At 43.2% G+C, this 20,679-nt stretch overlaps 1 protein-coding gene across 3 annotated transcripts in view; it reads left to right on the top strand.

Annotated features, from left to right (window-relative positions):
- The first annotated feature begins 3,484 nt into the window (after positions 1-3,484).
- The window catches only part of drd2 (dopamine receptor D2), a 56,231-nt gene continuing 39,036 nt past the window's right edge, over positions 3,485-20,679 (top strand). For 2 of the 3 annotated variants that reach the window (XM_062961066.1, XM_008118884.3), the window contains exon 1: positions 3,488-3,620. The gene's annotated coding sequence lies outside the window, so the exon portion shown is untranslated. Of the gene's footprint in view, positions 3,621-20,679 lie in introns of all 3 variants that reach the window. The other variant, XM_062961065.1, reaches the window with a different exon arrangement.

Below are 20,679 nucleotides of genomic sequence, written 5' to 3'. Positions count from 1 at the left end.
TAATAATAATAATAATAATACATCACACAGCCCTAAACATTTGGGAAGTGTGACTTGTGATTTTGTGATACGAAATACAGCATATAGATCTCGTTTGCTGTGTCATACTCTGTCTTTGTGTCAATAATAATAATAACAACAACAATAATGTCCATGCCTCTCCAAACTACAGCACTTGTGCTTCCATAGCATTGAACAAAAGCAGTTCAAATGGTGCCAAACTGAATTCATTAGCCAGTGTAGACGCAGCCTTACTCTCTTGCGGTTCTCTCCTCCAAATAATAAATACATTGGATCGCCTAACTCTTGTTGACATTTGCCTGTCCCTTTGCTGTCTCCGGATGGGTTCGGCACCAGCCTCAGCCTCATTGGTGACGTGTGCATGGTGTGTGTGTGTGTGTGTGATGTGTGTGTCCCAGGGATGCGAGAGCGAGGCAGCTGTGCCGCCCGAGGCCACGGGCGCCGTGTGCCACGCTCTGCTTGGAGCGCGTGGCCCTGCCAGGCGGGTCAAGGACTCCTTCGAAGCACAGCCCACGACAAAAACCCACAAAGGCCGAGCCAGATGAAAGGGTGACTTGTGGTTTCCATGTTTGGCTTGTATTCTCTGCAATTTGGTCAAGATAATAAAAAGCAACAACAACAGTGCACACACAAGAGCCGGGTTAATAGCAATCAATGTCGTTGTCATCAACTCTCTCCCACTTTGGTCACCGCTCACCTGGAATGACCCGTGCCCAATTCTGAGCAGAGAGGGCCAGAGAAGGGCCACCGAAAGGGTCAAAGGCCTGGAAACTATGAGTCCCAAAGAAGAAATAATTAAAGAAGTATGCTTAGCTTGACGGAGAAAAAGGTTGAGAGGAGGGGACGTGTTGGAAATGATGTCACATTGAGGAGGGAAGAAAATGTTTTTCTACTAGGACACAATGGAGCCATGGATGCCAATGGCTGGAAAAGAGATTCAGACTGAACACTAGGAAGGACTTTGAGTCTCCTTTTGGGAGAGATAAGGCAGGGGTATAAACAAATAAATATAATATTTTCTTCCGTGTCAGGAGCAGCTTGAGAAACTGCAAGTCGCTTCTAGTTTGAGAGAATTGGCCGTCTGCAAGGACTTTGCCCAGGGGACATTGCCCAGATGTGTTTGAAGTTTTGAGCATCCTTGTGGGAGGCTTCTCTCATGTCCCCGCATGAAGCTGGAGCTGACAGAGGGAGCTCATCCGTGCTTTCCCCGGGTTGGATTCGAACCTGTCAACCTTCATGTCAGCAATCCAACCTTCAAGTCACAAGACTTTAACCCATTGTGCCACCGGGAGCTCCTAATAATAATAATTATAATAATAATTATAATAATTATAATTATAATGGACTTCCTGGTGATCAGAGCTGTTCAATGGTGGAATATGTGGCTGCCTTGGAGTTTGCTGGAGTCTCCTGCTCTGGATGGCCATCTGTCAGGAAGGATCAGGTTGTGCTTTCCCTGCTTGGCAGAATGGGATTGAGATGGATGTAACCCACCTTGAGTGACGAGGAGAGGCAGGTAAGAAATAAAACTATTGAGCTGCTGTGAGTTTCCAGACTCTGAATCCTAGAGCTGGAATAGATCACAAGGGACATTATTATTATTATTATTATTATTATTATTATTATTATTATTATTTTATTATGACACAGCAAACAAGATAGATATGCTGGATTTCGTATCACAAAATCACAAGTCGAACACTTTCCAAGTGTCTAGGACTGTGTGATGTATTTTCGGATGATGCTGCAGATCCCAGCAGGGTGGCCTTTTGCAGTTGGCAGATCATAATTTTGTCAATGTCTATTGTTTCCAAATGCTGGCTGAGATCTCTTGGCACGGCACCCAATATGCCGATCACCACCGGGACCACCTGCACTGGTTTCTGCCAGAGTCTTTGAAGTTCAATCTTGAGGTCCTGATAGCGGCTGAGTTTTCCCTGTTGTTTTTGGTCAATGCGACTGTCACCTGGGAGGGCGACATCAATGATCCAAACCTTGTTCTTTTCCACAACTGTGATGTCTGGTGTGTTGTGTTCCAGAACTTTGTCAGTCTGGATTCGGAAGTCCCACAGTATCTTTGCGTGTTCATTTCCCAATACTTTTGCAGGTTTGTGATCCCACCAGTTCTTTGCTGCTGGGAGGTGGCACTTGAGGCATAAGTTCCAATTAATCATTTGGACCATTATTATTATTATTATTATTATTATTATTATTATTATTATGTCCCTTTGGGCCCCTGGTGGTGGCGCAGTGTGTTAAAGTGCTGAGCTGCTGAACTTGCGGACCGAAAGGTCGCAGGTTCAAATCCCGGGAGTGGAATGAGTGCCCGCTGTTAGCTCCAGCTCCTGCCAACCTAGCAGTTCAAAAACATGCAAACGCGAGTAGATTAATAGGCGGGAAGGTAACGGCGCTCCATGCAGTCATGCTGGCCACATGACCTGGAGGTGTCTACGGACAAAGCTGGCTCTTCAGCTTAGAAATGGAGATGAGCACCAACCCCCAGAGTCAGACATGACTGGGCAACGTCAGGGGAAACCTTTACCTTACTATTATGTCCCTTGTGCTCTGTTCCAGCTCTAGGATTCAGAGTCTGGCGAAGGCTTTTAAACAGAGTTTGAATGGCAGTCTGTTGATAGGGTTTGGATATGGATTCCTACCTGACCGAAGGAGGTTGGACTGGATGGCCTTTGGGGTTCCTTCGAGCTCGAAGATACTATGAACAAAGGCAGCCAGGAAGGATAACTGTTGGAGAGGCACAGTTGAAAAAGCAACACCAAGTGTGCACAACCCTTTCGTGGAAACACACTAAAAGGCCCAAAGAGCCACATTTCCAGCAGACACAACAGAGAGGACCACACAACAAAAGTACCCAACAGGCACAAGAGAAGACCCAATGGTGCTGAACAGAGGCTGCAAGGAAGGAGAACATTGGAGGGGGCTTTGTATAGAAACCAAAACCAACACAGTGCACATATGTGTTACACACACAACACACACACACAGCTGAGGTCTTCGCCCCGCCCACTCATTAAGCCCCGCCCCCTACCGCTCCCTGCTCTGCGCTGCTTCGGAGCTGTCCATCCCTTCGGTGCTGAATCCCTCTCTGCCTCCAAAGAGCCTGCAAGACGCGCCTCTTTCTCTTCCTCCTTCTCTTCTCTTTCCTCCTCCTGGACTCCGAATCGGGAGGCTTTCCGCGTGTGGACCCCCCGAGGCGCCCTTTGGCGGGTTAGTCGCGCTTCAGCACCACTTCCCAGGCAGCCCAGACCTTTTCCAAAGCGTCCCTTTGGAGCCCAAGAGAGACACAAAGGAGAAGCGCCTCCAAGTTGAAGTTCAAGGAGGAGAAGGAGGAGGACCAAGGCAAGAAGGTCTGGTCTGGGCTTCTGCTGGGAGTCTCTCTTCTTCTGGAGGAAGAGGTTCAAGAGAAGGTGGCCTCTCCTCTCCTTGGGAAGAGCCAATGGACATGGACAAGCCTTTGGCGACCCTTGAGGAGTGAGCAAGAAGAAGGAGGAGGAGAAAGAAGAGAAGAAGGTGTGGGATTTACCCCTCAAGACGAAGCCCCCAGGACCCCCTTCTCCACCCTCTTGTCTTATGGCTTGAAGGTAAGGATGTTGGCTTGTCTTGTTGTATCTTTTCCGGACTGTCTGGCCATGCTCCAGAAGCATTCTCTCCTGATGTTTCACCCACAGCTGTGGCATGCATCCTCAGAGGTTGTGAGGTCTGTTGGAAACGAGGCAAGTGGGGTTGATATATATCCAGGGTGGGAAAAAGAACTCTTGTCTGTTTCAGGCAGGTGTGAATGTTGCAATTGGCCACCTTGATTAACATTGAATAGCCTTGCAGCTTCAAAGCCTGGCTGCTATATCTATCTATCTATCTATCTATCTATCTATCTATCTATCTATCTATCTATCTATCTATCATCTATGTATCTATCTATGGAATGATGTCCAGGGTGGGAGAAGGAACTCTTGTCTGTTGGAGGCAGGTGTGAATTGGCCAGCTTGATTAGCACTGAATAGCCCTGCAGCTTCAAAGCCTGGCTGCTATATCTATATCTCTATCTATCTATCTATCATCTATCGATCATCTATGTATCTATTTATGGAATGATGTCCAGGGTAGGAGAAAGAACTCTTGTCTGTTTCAGGCAGGTGTGAATGTTGCAACTGGCAAGCTTGATTGGCATTGAATAGCCTTGCAGCTTCAAAGCCTGGCTGCTATATCTATCTATCTATCTATCTATCTATCTATCTATCTATCTGTGAAATGATACTCAGGGTGGGAGAAAGAACTCTTGTCTGTTTCAGGCAGGTGTGAATGTTGCAATTGGCAAGCTTGATTGGCATTGAATAGCCTTGCAGCTTCAAAGCCTGGCTGCTCTATCTCTATCTATCCGTGGAATGATGTCCAGGGTGGGAGAAAGAACTCTTGTCTGTTTCAGGCAGGTGTGAATGTTGCATCTGTGGCAGGCATCCTCAGAGGTTGTGAGGTATGGAGAAAACTAAGCAAGGAAGGTTTATATATATATATCTGTGGAAAGTCCAGGGTGAGAGAAGAACTCTTGTCAGTTGGAGGCCAGTGTGAATGTTGTAGTTAAATCATTTTGATTAGCATTGAATTGCTTCATCTCCTGCCTGGGGGAATTCTTTGTTCAGAGTCGTTAGCTGCCCTTGGATGATTCATGTCGGGAACTCCTCTCATTTCTGTGTTCTCAAATAATATCCTGTGTCCAGGTTGGTTCATCAAGTGCTCTGCCATGGCTGATTTCTCTGGTTGAATTAGTGTGCAGTGCCTTTCATGTTCTTTGACTCGTATTTGGGCAATACTGCGTATAGTGGTCCCTATATAGACTTATCCACAGCTGCATGGTCTACGGTAGACTCCTGCAGAGGAGAGAGGATCTCTCTTGTCCTTTGCTGACCGTAGTAGTCAGGAGAGAATACTTTTGGAACGTGGCCATATATAAAACAACACTGTGATCCCGGCCATGAAAGCCTTCGACAACACAATTTTGGCTTGGTTTCTTCTCTACAATCCAGACCCGCTTTGGAGGATGTGGCTGAGAATTGGAGAGTTATTCTCCAAGTGTATTATGATTGAGATTCTCTCCTTGTTTGGCAGTGTAGACAAACGCTGAGTAAATTTGGTGGGAAGGAAAAGGAAAGGCAGAAGGGACTTCAAAGCAGCCCAGGCACCCTCTCCTCCTACCTTCTCTCCTTTCTTTCTTTTTAAGTCAATGGGAACCAGGTTGCTGTGAGTTTTCTGGCCATGTTCCAGAAGCATTCTCTCCTGATGTTTCGCCCACACCTAGGGCAGAGATCTCAGAGACCTCTCAACCTTTGGCCATGTTCCAGAAACATTCTCTCCTGATGTTTCGCCTACACCTATGGCAGAGATCTCAGAGACCTCTCAACCTCTGGCCATGTTCCAGAAGCATTCTCTCCTGATGTTTCGCCCACACCTATGGCAGGCATCCTCAGAGACCTCTCAACCTCTGGCCATGTTCCAGAAGCATTCTCTCCTGATGTTTCGCCCACACCTATAGCAAGCATCTCAGAGACCTCTCAACCTCTGGCCATGTTCCAGAAGCATTATCTCCTGATGTTTCACCCACACCTATGGCAGGCATCTCAGAGGCCTCTCAACCTCTTGCCATGTTCCAGAAGCATTCTCTTCTGACGTTTCTCCCACATCTATGGCAGGCATCCTCAGAGGTTGTGAGGTGTTGGAAACTAGGCAAGCAGGGTTTCTATATGTCCAGGGTGGGAGAAAGAAAGAACTCTTGCCTGTTTGAGGCAAATGTGACTGTTGCAATTGGACAACCTTGATTAGCATTGATTCCCCCAGGCAGGAAGCAGCCAGGCTTTGAAGCTGCAAGGCTATTCAATGCAAATTCAATGGTATTCTAAAACTCTAACATCAGGACAATAAATAAAGAGCAATGCTCAGAAGACAGGGGAATTCCAGGCAAGAAACAATCAGGACCCAGTTTACACCTCCCAACAAAAGATTCCCCAGGCAGGAAGCAGCCAGGCTTTGAAGCTGCAAGCCTATTCAATGCTAATTCAATGGTATTCTTAAACTCTAAAATCAGGACAGTAAACAAAGAACAATGCTCAGAAGACAAGGGAATTCCAGGCAAGAAACAATCAGGGCCAGTTGACACCTCCCAACGAAGGATTCCCCCAGGCAGGAAGCAGCCGGACTTTGAAGCTGCAAGGCTATTCAATGCTAATCAAGGTGGCCAGTTGAGACATTCACACCTGCCTCAAACAGACTAGAGTTCTTTCTCTCAACCTGAATATTCCACAGATATATAAACCCCACTTGCCTAGTTTCCAACAGACCTCACAACCTCTGAGGATGCCTGCCATAGATGTAGGCGAAATGTTGGGAGAGAATGCTTCTGGAACATGTCCAGACAGCCCAGAAAACTCACAGCAACTCAGTGATTCCAGTCATTAAAGCCTTCAACAACTGAATGGGAACTTCTTGATGGGATCCCAGGATCCCATTGCCTTGAGCCATTGAAGTTAAAGTGGAGTCAAACAACATTCAATATACGATTTAGAATTAGTTGAAGGATGTGGTGTTGCTTCCAAAGTGTTTCTTCTTCGCCTGATCTTTTGTTAAGTGGGACACATTGTACCGTTGCTGCAATGCAAAACAGATTTACTCCACATTGATATGTATTGTTAGTTATGTGGTGTTATTAAGTGTGTCAATGCTTTTATTTGCTCTCTGTAAACAACTAGGAAAGTTCCCTTTTGCACCGGAGACTGAGCTTACCGCAAGCACACCTCTTTCCCTTCTTGCAAGTCAATATTTCTGTTGCTCCGTTATAGGCTTTGCTCATTCCTTCAGTAAATCATGGGGAAACCTGACCTTCTTGGTTACCCATCAAATTGTGTAAGGTTTGCTTAGTAAACAAAAGCAACCTTTCAGTGAGGAAACCCGCTTTTGCAAACAACCTTGAGTTTTGCTTCCTCTCCATGCGGTTGCTTCACGTCGGGATTATTTTTCATTATTCTTGGCATGGAGATGGTGACAAAGAGCCCATTTCTGGGACCAAAAAAGTCGGGGAAAATTGTGAAAAATTGGGCTTCCAAACACACATCGGTGCCAATTTATTATCCTATTCTTTGGTGATATCATAGTTGCAAGTGTACGTGTAAGGTGTTCCACTTAAGCAGGAAAAAAAAATGCAATGCTCAGATCTAGGATGTGTGAAACCTGGCTTGAAATAGTCCATGTGAAAGAGATCTAGGAGCCTTAGTGGACCACAAGCTGAACATGAGCCAGCAGTGTCATGCAGCAGCTTAAAAAGCCAATGGGATTTTGGGCTGCATCAAAAGGATAGTGTTGAGATTAATGGAAGAAATTGTGCATCTCCGTTCTGCTTGGGTCAGACGTCATTTTGGACAGTGCTGTGTCCAGTTCTAATTGGTTATGTTTAGCTTGGAGAGTCTGTCAGAGTCTCCTTCTCTGGAGGTTTTTAAACAGAGGTTGCATGGCCTTCTCTCGGGAGGGTTTAGATGGTGTCTTCCCACCTGTCAAGAGAGTGGTGAACTGGATGGTCCTGGGAGTTTCTTCCAAGTCTAAGTGTCTATGAATTGCAAGATTGCTTAAGTGTAGACCATGTGGAGAAAAAGGTCTCCGTCCTTATTTGCTATGCTCAACTCAATGAAATATTGTTGAGTCAAGACACAACTATTGAGTCACCAACCCTACTTTAGTTGACAATAGGCTCCAGGTCAGTGTGTTTTGTGAAATAGACTAAACATCTAGTCTAAGATGCGGGACTGAGGAGCATCAATGGGATTGTCCAGGAATCACAAACCCGGCACTCCTGGGAGTTGTAGTTGTACAAGGCTTTTCTTTGTACAACTACATCAAACTACAACTCCCAGAACCCCATAGCATTGAGCCGTGGGAGTATAATTGCAGAAGTCCTTAACGAATGCTCCCACTTTCCACTTCTCAGAAGTCTTCTCTTCTTCCGCCACAAGATGGTTTGGGTAGTTTTCCAACAGCGTTGCTCATTTATATAAATATGACTAGCTGTGCCCGGCCACGCGTTGCTGTGGCGTATGGGAATTCTTTGTTAGGTAGGTGGAATAACAGTGAATAGCTTTGTAGCCTGAAAGCCTGGCCATTTTCTTATGTGAATCCTTGTTTGGTGAACTGGAATAGAAAGGAATAGGCTTGTTGCTTGGAAGGTTAGGTAGTTGCCTTTTAGGGGAATGTTTTTTTGGGGTGGTAGAATTGTAATGAATAGCCTTGGTGGTTCAAAGCCTGGGTGCTTGCTACCTAGGGGAAATCTTTGGTTGGTCAGCTTCAGAGTTGTATCACTGTTTCAAAGCCTGGTCGCCTTTTACGAAGGTTAATCTTTTATTGGTCTGGTTGAATTGCACTGAATATCCTTGCAGCTCCAATGTCTGGCTGTATTTATTATTTTGTATTATATATATATATTACAAAATATAGAAAACATGGCAATAAGAATAAGAATAGTAGAAGTTCCCGCCCATGGTCCCTGTCCCGAAAAATACTTTTAGTTCCGCACACATGTGTACATTGCCTGTTGTGGGTTTTGGTCTTTTTTTGGTGTTGTGATTGTGTTTTATGTGTGATTGTGTTGTATCTTACTGGAGGCAGGGATGATGGATTGTGTTGCCAATTTTAGAGTTTGGGGGGTGTTGGGTTTTGTTGTTTTGTGAGTCGCCGTGATGCCAAAAGCCTTTTATATATATAGATTGATCACTCCAAGACTTTCCCAGTGTGCAATTTTCCTATTGATATATGTTTATATATTTTTCCCCTCCTAAACAATTCTTGGTGGGTTGCTACTGGCAACCAGGAGGAGTTGGTTGATTTTTTTCTTTGTCCGTAGACGAAGGACTGTTTCCCTCTACGCAGCAAATTGGGGCTCATTTATTTCCCTGGGGGAAAGTGGGTTTCCTCGGCACAGCTCTCCATCAAAAAAGAGAGCGCTTTGTTTTCATAAATTGAGAAGGAAATGGTTGTAATGTTCTGCATCGAGCGCAAACGATTTGAAACACTGGTCACTGTTTTTGGTTTGGACTTGAGGTATGTCTGTATTGTGGAATGAATGCAGTTTGTCACCACGTTGACTGTTGCGGCTCAAGGCAACGAAATCCTAGGACTTGTAGTTTGGTTGGGCACCATATCATGAACAAAGAAGCCATGAGACCTTGTGAAACTACAACTTCCAAGATCCCACTGTAACACTAACTGCATTCATTCCACAATGTAATGTAGATGCATCCTTAGCTACAGGTGGCTGGTGGAACTTGGATTGGTGGAAGTTTGGATTGAGATACAAGGCTTGTGGCTAGGATGCCTGACTTTGAAATGACCCCCATCCTCTTGGGTTGCAATTCCCATTATCCCCAGCCCAATCAAGAGATAAAAGCAGAAGATAATAATAATAATAATAATAATAATAATAATAATAATAATAATAGATTTTTTTTCTTTTCCATAACTGTGATGTCTGGTGTGTTGTGTTCCAGAACTTTGTCAGTTTGGATTCGGAAGTCCCACAGTATCTTTGCGTGCTCATTTTCCAATACTTTTGCAGGTTTGTGATCCCACCAGTTCTTTACTGCTGGGAGGTGGTACTTGAGGCATAAGTTCCAATGAATCATTTGGGCCACATAGTTGTGCCTCTGTTTGTAGTCTGTCTGTGCGATTTTCTTACAGCAGCTGAGGATATGATCCATGGTTTCGTCAGCTTCCTTGCACAATCTGCATTTTGGGTCATCAGCTGATTTTTCGATCTTGGCCTTAATTGTCTTTGTTCTGATGTCTTGCTCCTGGGCTGCAAGGATCAGGCCTTCTGTCTCCTTCTTCAGGGTCCCATTCGTGAGACAGAGCCAGGTCTTCTCCTTATCAGCTTTTCCTTCAATTTTGTCAAGGAACTTTCCATGCAATGTTTTGTTGTGCCAGATGTCAGCTCTAGTTTGTAGTGCAATTTTCTTGTACTGGTTTTTTGTCTGCTGTGCTTTGAGGAGTTTCTGATTTTTGACTTCAAGCAAAGCAGGTTCTTCACTTTGCTTTCCATCTTCTGCCAGGGCATGTTCTTCTTCTTTGACTGCTTGTTTTACTTGTAAGAGTCCTCTGCCCCCTGATCTTCTAGGCAGATATAGCCGGTCAACATCACTGCGAGGGTGCAGTGAATGATGAATGGTCATGGGTTTTCTTGTTTTTCTGTCCAAATTGTCCAGTTCCGCCTGTGTCCAATTTATAATGCCAGGAGTATATCTTATGACAGGTATGGCCCAGGTGTTTATGGCCTTGATGGTGTTGCCTCCATTGAGCTTGCTTTTGAGAATTTTTCTGACCCTTTGTGTGTATTCTTTGCTATTATTATTATTATTATTATTATTATACAGCCTGGAAAAGTCACAGCAACTGACAGTTTTTCTTGCTTCTGTCAAAGCCGTCGTTCAGAGAGTTATTTTAAACCTTGCGTATTGTCTGTTTTTGACAATTCTTAAAAGGAACGGCCTCCTTAGTTGTTCCTTTCTCTCGCCCATCACATTTTCTCCAGCTCTCCTTCCCAATTGATGTCTGTGTGTGTGTGTGTGTGTTTGTGTGTTTATGTCTATATCTCTGCCCTATGCAACCCCTACAAAGACACACCAGCATGCAGGATATGGCTTGTTTTTGGTTCATGTTCCTCATGGTTGTTTCCTCCTCCTCTTCCTCCCCCAAGTGACATCTATTATCTGGTTTTTGAGCCCCCGCCCCTGGCTCCTTCCCCGCATTCGGAGGCGGAGGAAAGAAAGTACACATTTTGTGATTAGCCCATTCAGGAAATGCAAATGCGGTTGTCTTCGGCTTCTCAGTTCTTGTGGCATCTGTAGAGTTGGTGGGAGAAAGAGAAAGAAAGAAAGGAAACTTGGAAAGCTGCAAGGCCCGTGGGCTGTCCCTTTGCAAACAGGGAAAAAAGAGAGGATGCAATTCCTTTTTAAGGCTCCAAAAGAGCAAAACCAACATGCTGTGGACTGGGAAAACTAAAAATATATTGGATGGTGAAATAACAGGTTGTTGAGAAGTTCTGGCAAGCAAATGCACAGTTCGTCCCTCCCCATTCACAGCTTTACGGATTTGATTCTTTGGTTATCAATGTTCTCTTGGGGTGCATCTACACTGTAGAGTTAACACAGTTTGATACCCCTTTAACAGCCATGGCTCAATGCGATGGGATGCTGGGAGTTATAGTTTCACAACCTCTCCAGCTTTCTTTGCCAAAGACTGCTGGCTGCTCACCAAACTACAACTCCAAAGTGGCGCCGAACTGCATTAATTAGACAGTGTAGATCATGCACGAGCATTTATTTTACTCTATTTTTATTATTATTAATACATTTATTATTTCACTCTGATCTTATTATTATTATTATTACATTTATTATTTTTCTCTATTATTGTTGCTATAATTACATTTATTTTACTCTATTTATTATTATTATTAATACATTTATTGTGTTGTCGAAGGCTTTCATGGCCGGGATCACAGGGTTGTTGTATGTCTTTCGGGCTGTATGGCCATGTTCCAGAAGCATTCTCTCCTGACGTTTCGCCCACATCTATGGCAGGCATCCTCAGAGGTTGTGAGGTATGGAGAAACTAAGCAAGGAAGGTTTATATATATCTGTGGAAAGTCCAGAGTGAGAGAAGAACTCTTGTCAGTTGGAGGCCAGTGTGAATGTTGTAGTTAATCACCTTGATTAGCATTGAATAGCTTCATCTCCTGCCTGGGGGCATCCTTTGTTCAGAGTCGTTAGCTGCCCCTGGTTCCCATGTCTGGAACTCCTCTATTTTCAGAGTGTTGCTTCTTATTTACTGTTCTGATTTTTGAGTTTTTTAAATACTGGTAGCCAGATTTTGTTCATTTTCATGGTTTCCTCCTTTCTGTTGAAGTTCTCCACATGCTTCTTGTGAATTTCAATTTTAATAGACACAGAGCTGCATAGAAATTCGAAATTCACAAGCATGTGGACAACTTCAACAGAAAGGAGGAAACCATGAAAATGAACAAAATCTGGCTACCAGTATTAAAAAAAAACCTCAAAAATCAGAACAGTAAATAAGAAGCAACACTCTGAAAACAGAGGATTTCCCGACAGGGGCAGCTAATGACTCTGAACAAAGGATACCCCCAGGCAGGAAAAAGCCAGGAGATGAAGCTATTCAGTGCTAATCAAGGTGATTAACTACAACGTTCACACTGGCCTCCAACTGATAAAGAGTTCTTCTCTCACCTGGGACTTTCCACATATATATATATATACTAGCTGTGCCCGGCCACGCGTTGCTGTGGCAAAGTGGTGGTGGTATTGGTTAAAAATTGTTGTGTAATTTTTATTTGACGTTATTTGTTTTTTTTTTAAATTAATTTTATTGTAAGTTATCTTTTTATTTATTATATTTTATTATTTTCTTGTATTATTTTTAGTTATCTTCTGTTATTATAGAATTTTATTGTATTAATCTTTTAGTGTTTTTAATTATTTTTAGTGTTTTTATTATTTTTAATGGGTTGCTAGGAGACCAAGTTGGAGGAGCTTAGCCTTCTAACTGGCAGCAATTGGATAAAAGCAATTATTCCTCTCTTTCTAATTAGGACTTTATTTTTCTTTTCTTTTTGTTGTATCAACCTAGAGGCGTAGATGATGGGTTGTGTTGTCAAATTTCGAGGTTGGGGGGCCTGTAGTTTTGTTGTTTTGTGGGTCGCCGTGATGCCATCACTCTTTTATATATAGAGATATAAACTTTCCTTGCTTAGTTTCTCCATACCTCACAACCTCTGAGGATGCCTGCCATAGATGTGGGCGAAACATCAGGAGAGAATGCTTCTAGAACATGGCCATACAGCCCAGACAACATACAACAACCCTTTGATCCCGGCCATGAAAGCCTTCGACAACACATGGTATCTTTACTGTTTGCACAGTTAAGCTGAGTTTACTCCTTAATTGACAACCTGAAACCAGTTTGGACCAGCCTTATCTGTTGTAGTTAATGGGAAAGCAGAGGTGAGACACACAAAAATGAAGGCACTTGGATTCAATATTTTAAAGTTAATGAAGTCTTGTTCTCCATGTCCCACACTGAGAACCAGATCTCATTCCAAGCCACTGAGAATTAGGCTCCAACTGAAGACCGTAAAAACCAAAACTTTGGGTGAGACGTAGTTATCACTGTTGGAGTGGAAACTGGGAAGAACTCTTTGCGTGCCATGAAACCAAATCGCATGCAAAACAGCTCTGTAAAAGACGGCATTAAGCCAGTGCATCAATTCTTATAATTTGGTTCCTCGTCATGCAAGTCGGAGCAAAACTTCCTCTTCTACATAACCATTGAGAAGTCGCTTGTCACGACATTTCCTCTTCGATTCAACCATTGAGACTCAGTGTGGCTGAGTGGTTTGTTGTGCTAAACCGGAAATCCGAAGACCATGCAAACCCAACTTGGGTAAGTCTCACATTCGTCCCCAGAGGAAGGCAAAAGCCAGAAACATTCTCCTAGAAAACCCTGGGTTCAGTTTGCCTTTGAGTCACCATACATTGAGAAAGACTTGAAGCCAGGTAATAATGCAACTGTTGAAGATACAAGAGCCCCGTTGAGGTTTCCAACTGGCAACCCTAGGATGCAAAGTGGTGCTCCATTTCTCCCTTCCCAGGGGGACTCATGAAAGCCTCTTCAGCTCGCAATTAAATCAAATTGACTGCCTGTCACTTTCCTCCCCTTTTCTTCTCAAACTCCCCATTGCTTGTAATAACAATTAAATGTTTATTCAATTAGCTTTCTTCTCAGAGGAGCTGCCAAAAAATAGTCAACACACTCTTTCCTATGCAGATGCCAATGGATTGGCGGGCAGTGATTTACAACCTACAGATTGGAGGGATGGCTTTTCCATGCTGTTGTTGACATTAAGTTTCCAGTAGGTTGTTGTTGTTGTTGTCAGCAGGTGGGGGTCAGGGGGTGTGCTGGGTGGGTTTCTTCAAACTCCATCAATCATCTTCTCCAGCACCCTGATGAATTGGTGAATCGGCTGTCTCACCAATTCCTCTTCAATGTCATCCGTAGTCTGAAGTCCAAACATTTATTCAATATTTACAAACATATTTACAAAGCATAACAAAAGCCATCGCTCTGAGCTGGCATTTCTCTATAGCCTCTTCGCTCCGGCAAGCACAGCTCAACACACCCAGAGATAAGAAAACACATTCCTCAGTCTGCAGGAAGTTCCAACCTCCAAAGCCAGAAACCATGCCTGATAGGTCATAGCAGTCACAACAGGCTGTCAGTCAAAACTAGCCTGCTGTTAACTGTTTCATTACTGAAACGCACACTCTTGCAAAACAGCAGAAACACTTGATGTACATTTCATACACATACAACCATAATCCCACAGTTGTTGTGTGCCTCGGTCACTATATGGTGACCCCAAATCAAACCTATTGTAGGGTTTTCTGGTCAAGAGCTGGGTTGCCTTTAGCTGTAGTTGAGAGAAGGGGAATTGCCCAAGATTCCTCAGTGAGTTTATATGGCCAAGACAGGACTCAACCCTGTTCTCCAGAGTCATAGTCCAGTACCCAGACCATTATACAATACTGGTTCTCTAACACGGCCATAGGAGAAGGGATCATGCCTGAAGACTATCTCATTGCTCATGAATCTTCACGGGAGTGACTGAGAATGGACAACGGCAAAGTTGGATTCATGTGAAGGACCAAGAGTGGTTTCCTTTTACATACATTATCTTCTTTCCCCCTAAGATCTCTTTGACATGCTGGCATTGCTGTGTGTGTGTGTACACATCTATATCTATATCTGTCTATATATATAAAAGAGTGATGGCATCATGGCGACCCACAAAACAACAAAACTACAGGCCCTCCAACCTCGAAATTTGACAACACAACCCATCATCCACGCCTCTAGGTTGATACAACAAAAAGAAAAGAAAAATAAAGTCCTAATTAGAGAGAGAGGAATAATTGCTTTTATCCAATTGCTGCCAGTTAGGCGGCTAAGCTCCTCCAACTTGGTCTCCTAGCAACCCAATAAAAAATAATAAAAAACACTAAAAAAAATTAATACAATCAAATACTATAATAACAGAAAATAACTAAAAATAATACAAGAAAATAATAAAATATAATAAATAAAAATATAACTTACAACAAAATTAATAAAAAAATACAAATAAAGTCAAATAAAAATTACACAACAATTTTTAACCAATACCACCACTACTTTGCCACAGCAACGCGTGGCCGGGCACAGCTAGTATCTTATATATCTTATATATATAAAAGTCAATGTTTGTATGCGGCAGGCGGTGTATGTATGTATGTATGTATGTGTGTATGTATGTGTGTATGTATGTGTGTATGTGGCAGCTTTCTGATTGGCCGCCACTATCACAGGCCACTGTGACCACCAGGAGTGATGGATCTGGACCAAACTTCACACACTTAATCCCCATGATGCACTTTACGCCCTGGTGCTGTTGCGAGACAATGGACCATAGGTGATGGAATTTGTAGTACTTTCAATTGCTACGGCTCCCACAGGCGACTGCGATGCCCACCAGTGATGGAACTGGACCAAACTTGGCCCACAGAACCCCCATGAACCAGTTCTCCCCCAGGTTGTTTGTGGAAGGGATGCACTGTCTAGACTGTATGTGTACATTTCCTAACTACACAAATAGAAACTACTCCCAGCTTTGATTTACCTGGGGGTGTGGCAAGAGGGGTTTCAGAGGAGTCACCAAAGACACTCAGAAAACACATATTTCTGATGGTCTTAGGGACCCAAATCCCTCTTGTATTTTCAGTTGGTCATGAGGATTCTCTGTGAGAAGCTTGGCCCAATTTTATCATTACTGGGGTTCAAGAGGACCCCCCAGGGGTCCCGACCCCCAGGTTAAGAAATACTGGTCTAGTGGCTCCAGTTTCACAAGGCAAGAAATCCCTTTCAGGGCTTGGATGAAGGAGCTATCCAAGGTCCTCGACTTCAGCCTTCAGCACTTTGGATAGCTCCTTTAAATCCTGGAGTAGACCAAAACTGGGAGCAGATTCTATTTGTGTAGTTAGGAAATTTGTGTAGTAAGTGAACTATAAATCCCAGCAACTACAACTCCCAAATGTCAAGGTCTATTTTCCCCAAACTCCACCAGTGTTCACATTTTGGTATTTTGAGTATTTGTGCCAAGTTTGGTCCAGATCCATCATGGTTTGGAATCCATAGTGCTGTCTGGATGTAAGTAAACTAGAACTCCCAAACTCAACGTCAATGCCCTCCAAAACCTTCCACTATTTCCTGTTGCCCATGGGAGTTCTATATATCTTGTTTGATTCAATTCCATCATTGGTGGAGTTCAGAGTGCTGTTTGATTGTAGGTGAACTATAAATCCCAGCAACTACAACTCCCAAATGTCAGGGTCTATTTTCGCCAAACTCCACCAGTGTTCACATTTGAGTTTTTTGAGTATTAGTGCCAAGTTTGGTCCAGATCCATCATGGTTTGGAATCCATAGTGCTTTCTGGATGTAGGTGAACTAGGACTCCCAAACTCAACGTCAATGCCCACCAAACCCTTCCACTATTTCCTGTTGGTCATGGGAATTTTGTGTGCCAGGTTCGGTTCAGTTCTATCATTGGTGGAATTCAGAATGCTCTTTGATTGTAGGTGAACTATAAATCCCAAATGACAAAATCATTCCTGCCCAACCCTACCAGTATTCAAATTTGGATGTATCGGGTATTTGTGCCAAATTTGGCCCAGTGAATGGAAATACATCCTGCATATCCGATATTTACATTACGATTCATAACGGTAGCAAAATGAGAGTTGTGAAGTCGCAACGAAAATAACGTTATGGTTGAGGGTCACCACAACACGAGGAACTGGATTAAAGGGCCACGGCATTAGGAAGGTTGAGAACCACTGCACTCGACCACATTGAGATGGATGTGAAAGATGAGTAAGACACAGAAGATGAACTTTCCGTTCTCGCCGTACTTCGAAATCATTTATCATCCCCAAGCACCAGTCTGTTTACTCATCGGCTCATGTGTATTCATTGGGCTCAAACTTAGTGACTTGGTTCCAGAAAGAGTTTTTTCCATACAGATGTATCTGACACATCCATAAATCTGTGAAGAGCATGCAAACACATGCAGAGCTTGGAAACATTAAAATTTCTATATATCCCAGCTAACATAGTGATATCGGGTGGAAAATTTAGAGGTTGAGGTTCCAAAAGAGATTTATGTTTATGGTGACAATGAGGACATCTCCCAGCTGTTAGTTCTTATTTAGGCATCCCAGAAGGAGATCTTGTTTGGATTCTTATAAGTATCTATGACTCACATAGATTCCTGTCTCTATGTATTTATGATCTGTCCGTCATTTATTTACTTATCTATTTACTATCCAGGTAGATAGATAAAAGAAATATTGAGGAAGACGGAGACGGAACAAACATAATTGTGAATTTATCAGGCATGGGCCAACTTCGGCCCTCCAGATGTTTTGGACTTCAACTCCCACAATTCCTAACAGCCTACCGGCTGTTAGGAATTGTGGGAGTTGAAGTCCAAAACATCTGGAGGGCCGAAGTTGGCCCATGCCTGATCTACATCAAGATGAAACCATGTGGTCCTCCCGTTGTTGTTGGATTGCGGTTCCCAGAATTCCTCACCATTTGACTATATTGCCATGAATTTGCAGTCCACCACCAACTGGACAACTGGATGATGTGTCACTTTGAGAGAAAAAAAAAACACCATAATTTCGCAATATGTATAGTTTAGATAACAAAAATATATAATTGTAATATATAACTGTATTTAATTAATCAAAAACTATTTACTACCATTATTTCCATGTACAACAGTCTATTGTACCTCTTGCAGCTTCCACACTGATTTCTCTGTATTCTAGTTTCAATGTAGTCATGAATAATAAATAATATAATAATAATATAATAGTAATAATATAATAATATACTACAATAATAATAGAATAATAGAATTATATATATATATATATACACACACACACACACACACACACACACACACACACATACACATACACTAGCTTTGCCCGGCCACGAGTTGCTGTGGCTTATGGGAATCCTTTGTTGGCCAGGTGGAATAGCAGTGAATAAGCCTTGCAGTCTCAAAGCCTGGCTGTTTTCTGGAGTAGCTGGAGCTTTTTGTTGTATGAACGTAGAGGCATGGATGAGGGGTTGTGCTGCCAAGTTTAGTGTCTCTGGGATGTGTAGTTTTGTTGTTTTGTCCTAGGCCGAAATTTCATTACCCTTTTATATATATACTAGCTGTGTCTGGCCACGCGTTGCTGTGGCGAAGTCTGGTGGTCTGGGAAATAAAGTATTGAGGAATTGGTGGTAGTTAAGGTAAAGGGTAAAGGTTTCCCCCTGACATTAAGTCCATTATAAATGGGTTATATAGCTGCGTGGAAGAACTTTAAGTCTACACTGCCATATAATCCAGTTAAAATAAGATAATCTGTATTTTATAGGCAGTGTGGAAGAGGCCTGAGGCCTAACTCTGCCTGTCCCCTGGGCTGAGTGGGTTGCTAGGAGACCAAGTGGGCGGAGCTTAGCCTTCTAACTGGCAGCAATTGGATAAAAACCATTCTTCCTCTCCCTCTAATGAGGACTTTATTTTTCTTTTCTTTTTGTTGTATGAACGTAGAGGCATGGATGAGGGGTTGTGCTGCCAAGTTTAGTGTTTCTGGGATGTGTAGTTTTGTTGTTTTGTCCTAGGCCGAAATTTCATTACCCTTTTATATATATACTAGCTGTGCCCGGCCATGCGTTGCTGTGGCGAAGTCTGGTGGTCTGGGAAATAAAGTATTGAGGAATTGGTGGTAGTTAAGGTAAAGGGTAAAGGTTTCCCCCTGACATTAAGTCCATTATAAATGGGTTATATAGCTGCGTGGAAGAACCTTGAGTCTACACTGCCATATAATCCAGTTAAAATAAGATAATCTGTATTTTATAGGCAGTGTGGAAGAGGCCTGAGGCCTAACTATGCCTGTCCCCTGGGCTGAGTGGGTTGCTAGGAGACCAAGTGGGTGGAGCTTAGCCTTCTAACTGGCAGCAATTGGAATAAAAACAATTATTCCTCTCCCTCTAATGAGGACTTTATTTTTCTTTTCTTTTTGTTGTATGAACGTAGAGGCATGGATGAGGGGTTGTGCTGCCAAGTTTAGTGTTTCTGGGATGTGTAGTTTTGTTGTTTTGTCCTAGGCCGAAATTTCATTACCCTATATAAATGTAATGTGCATAATTCTCATGGAGTAAACAACAAAACCACTGGACCAAATCACACCAAATTTGGCCACAAAATACATAGTCACCCAATCAATCTGCATGCGGCAGAGTGTCAGCAAAAATGGCTAGCCGTGTCAGTGTTGACACGCGTGTCATAGGTTGGCCATCACTGATTTAGGAGGAACCTTGGTGGATGAATCCAGTGTCCGGTTCCATTTCTATTGTTGATGAAATGAACGTTGGCACGTCAGTGTCTGCCCTTTCTCTTCGTATTAACGTTTACAACAATTATAAGACAGGAAGGAATGAGAGGGTCAGATTCAATAGCTAGTAGAATAGACCTCAGTAAGTACAGTATTATTTATTTATTACTATTTATTTACAGCATTTATATTCCGCCCTTCTCACCCCGAAGGGGACTCAGGGCGGATCACATTACACATATAGGCAAACATTCAATGCCTTTTAACATAGTACAAAGACAAGACAAACATAGGCTCCGAGCGGGCCTTGAACTCATGACCTCCTGGTCAGAGTGATTCATTGCAGCTGGTTGCAGCTGGCTTGCTATCCAGCCTGCGCCACAGCCCGGAGCCCAGACCTAACTAAATCAACAAGAAGTTGGTATGCCATATTTACACAAACTCAGTCCTTGATTTAGTATAGTCATTGGCCATGTTGGCTTGGAGTTGTTGACGGTGTTGCCCAAAAAGAAGTTCTTCTTGACGTATTTTTACTCCCGAAGCACCTGCAGAGTCAACACATTTCCTTGTGGGATTCTCTGACCTAGATATTTCAATGAAACGAGTGGGGAAGCTCAAGAGAGCGGGTCCATAGCTGTGTGAAGTGGGACAGGGGGTCACTCGAGGACACACTCGTGGATCTGACTCACACCAAAACACAGAAGGAAGGGAGGAAGCGGGATGCGTTTTGCACAATGATGATTCCTCTTTCTGCTCCCAGGACTTTTCACGTCTGCAGAAATTAGATTTCGGCACTTTCGTTCCCCGCTGTTTCCAGCTCTTGGTTTTTATGGATTGCGGCTTCCTCGGCTGTGTTTTATGAGCTAGAATAAACCCCTTTGGCAATGTTTCAATCTGAAGTGTGGTATAAAAATGTGCTGGAGGAGAATTAGTTCTGTGTTTCGGACCAAACTTGAACGGATTCAATACATTTCAACTTCCGATCTACACTGGAGACTTAGTGCAGTTTGTTCCCACTTGAACTGCCATGGCTCAATGCTATGGAATCCTGGGAGTTGTAGTTTGATGAGGAACCAGCACTTTTAAGCAGAGAAGGCGACAGA

The sequence above is a fragment of the Anolis carolinensis genome, unplaced genomic scaffold (genome assembly GCF_035594765.1).
Source record: "Anolis carolinensis isolate JA03-04 unplaced genomic scaffold, rAnoCar3.1.pri scaffold_8, whole genome shotgun sequence".
Classification (NCBI taxonomy): domain Eukaryota; kingdom Metazoa; phylum Chordata; class Lepidosauria; order Squamata; family Dactyloidae; genus Anolis; species Anolis carolinensis.
The sequence above is the reverse complement of the archived record's forward strand: the minus strand, read 5'-3'. Positions and strand labels throughout refer to the sequence as shown.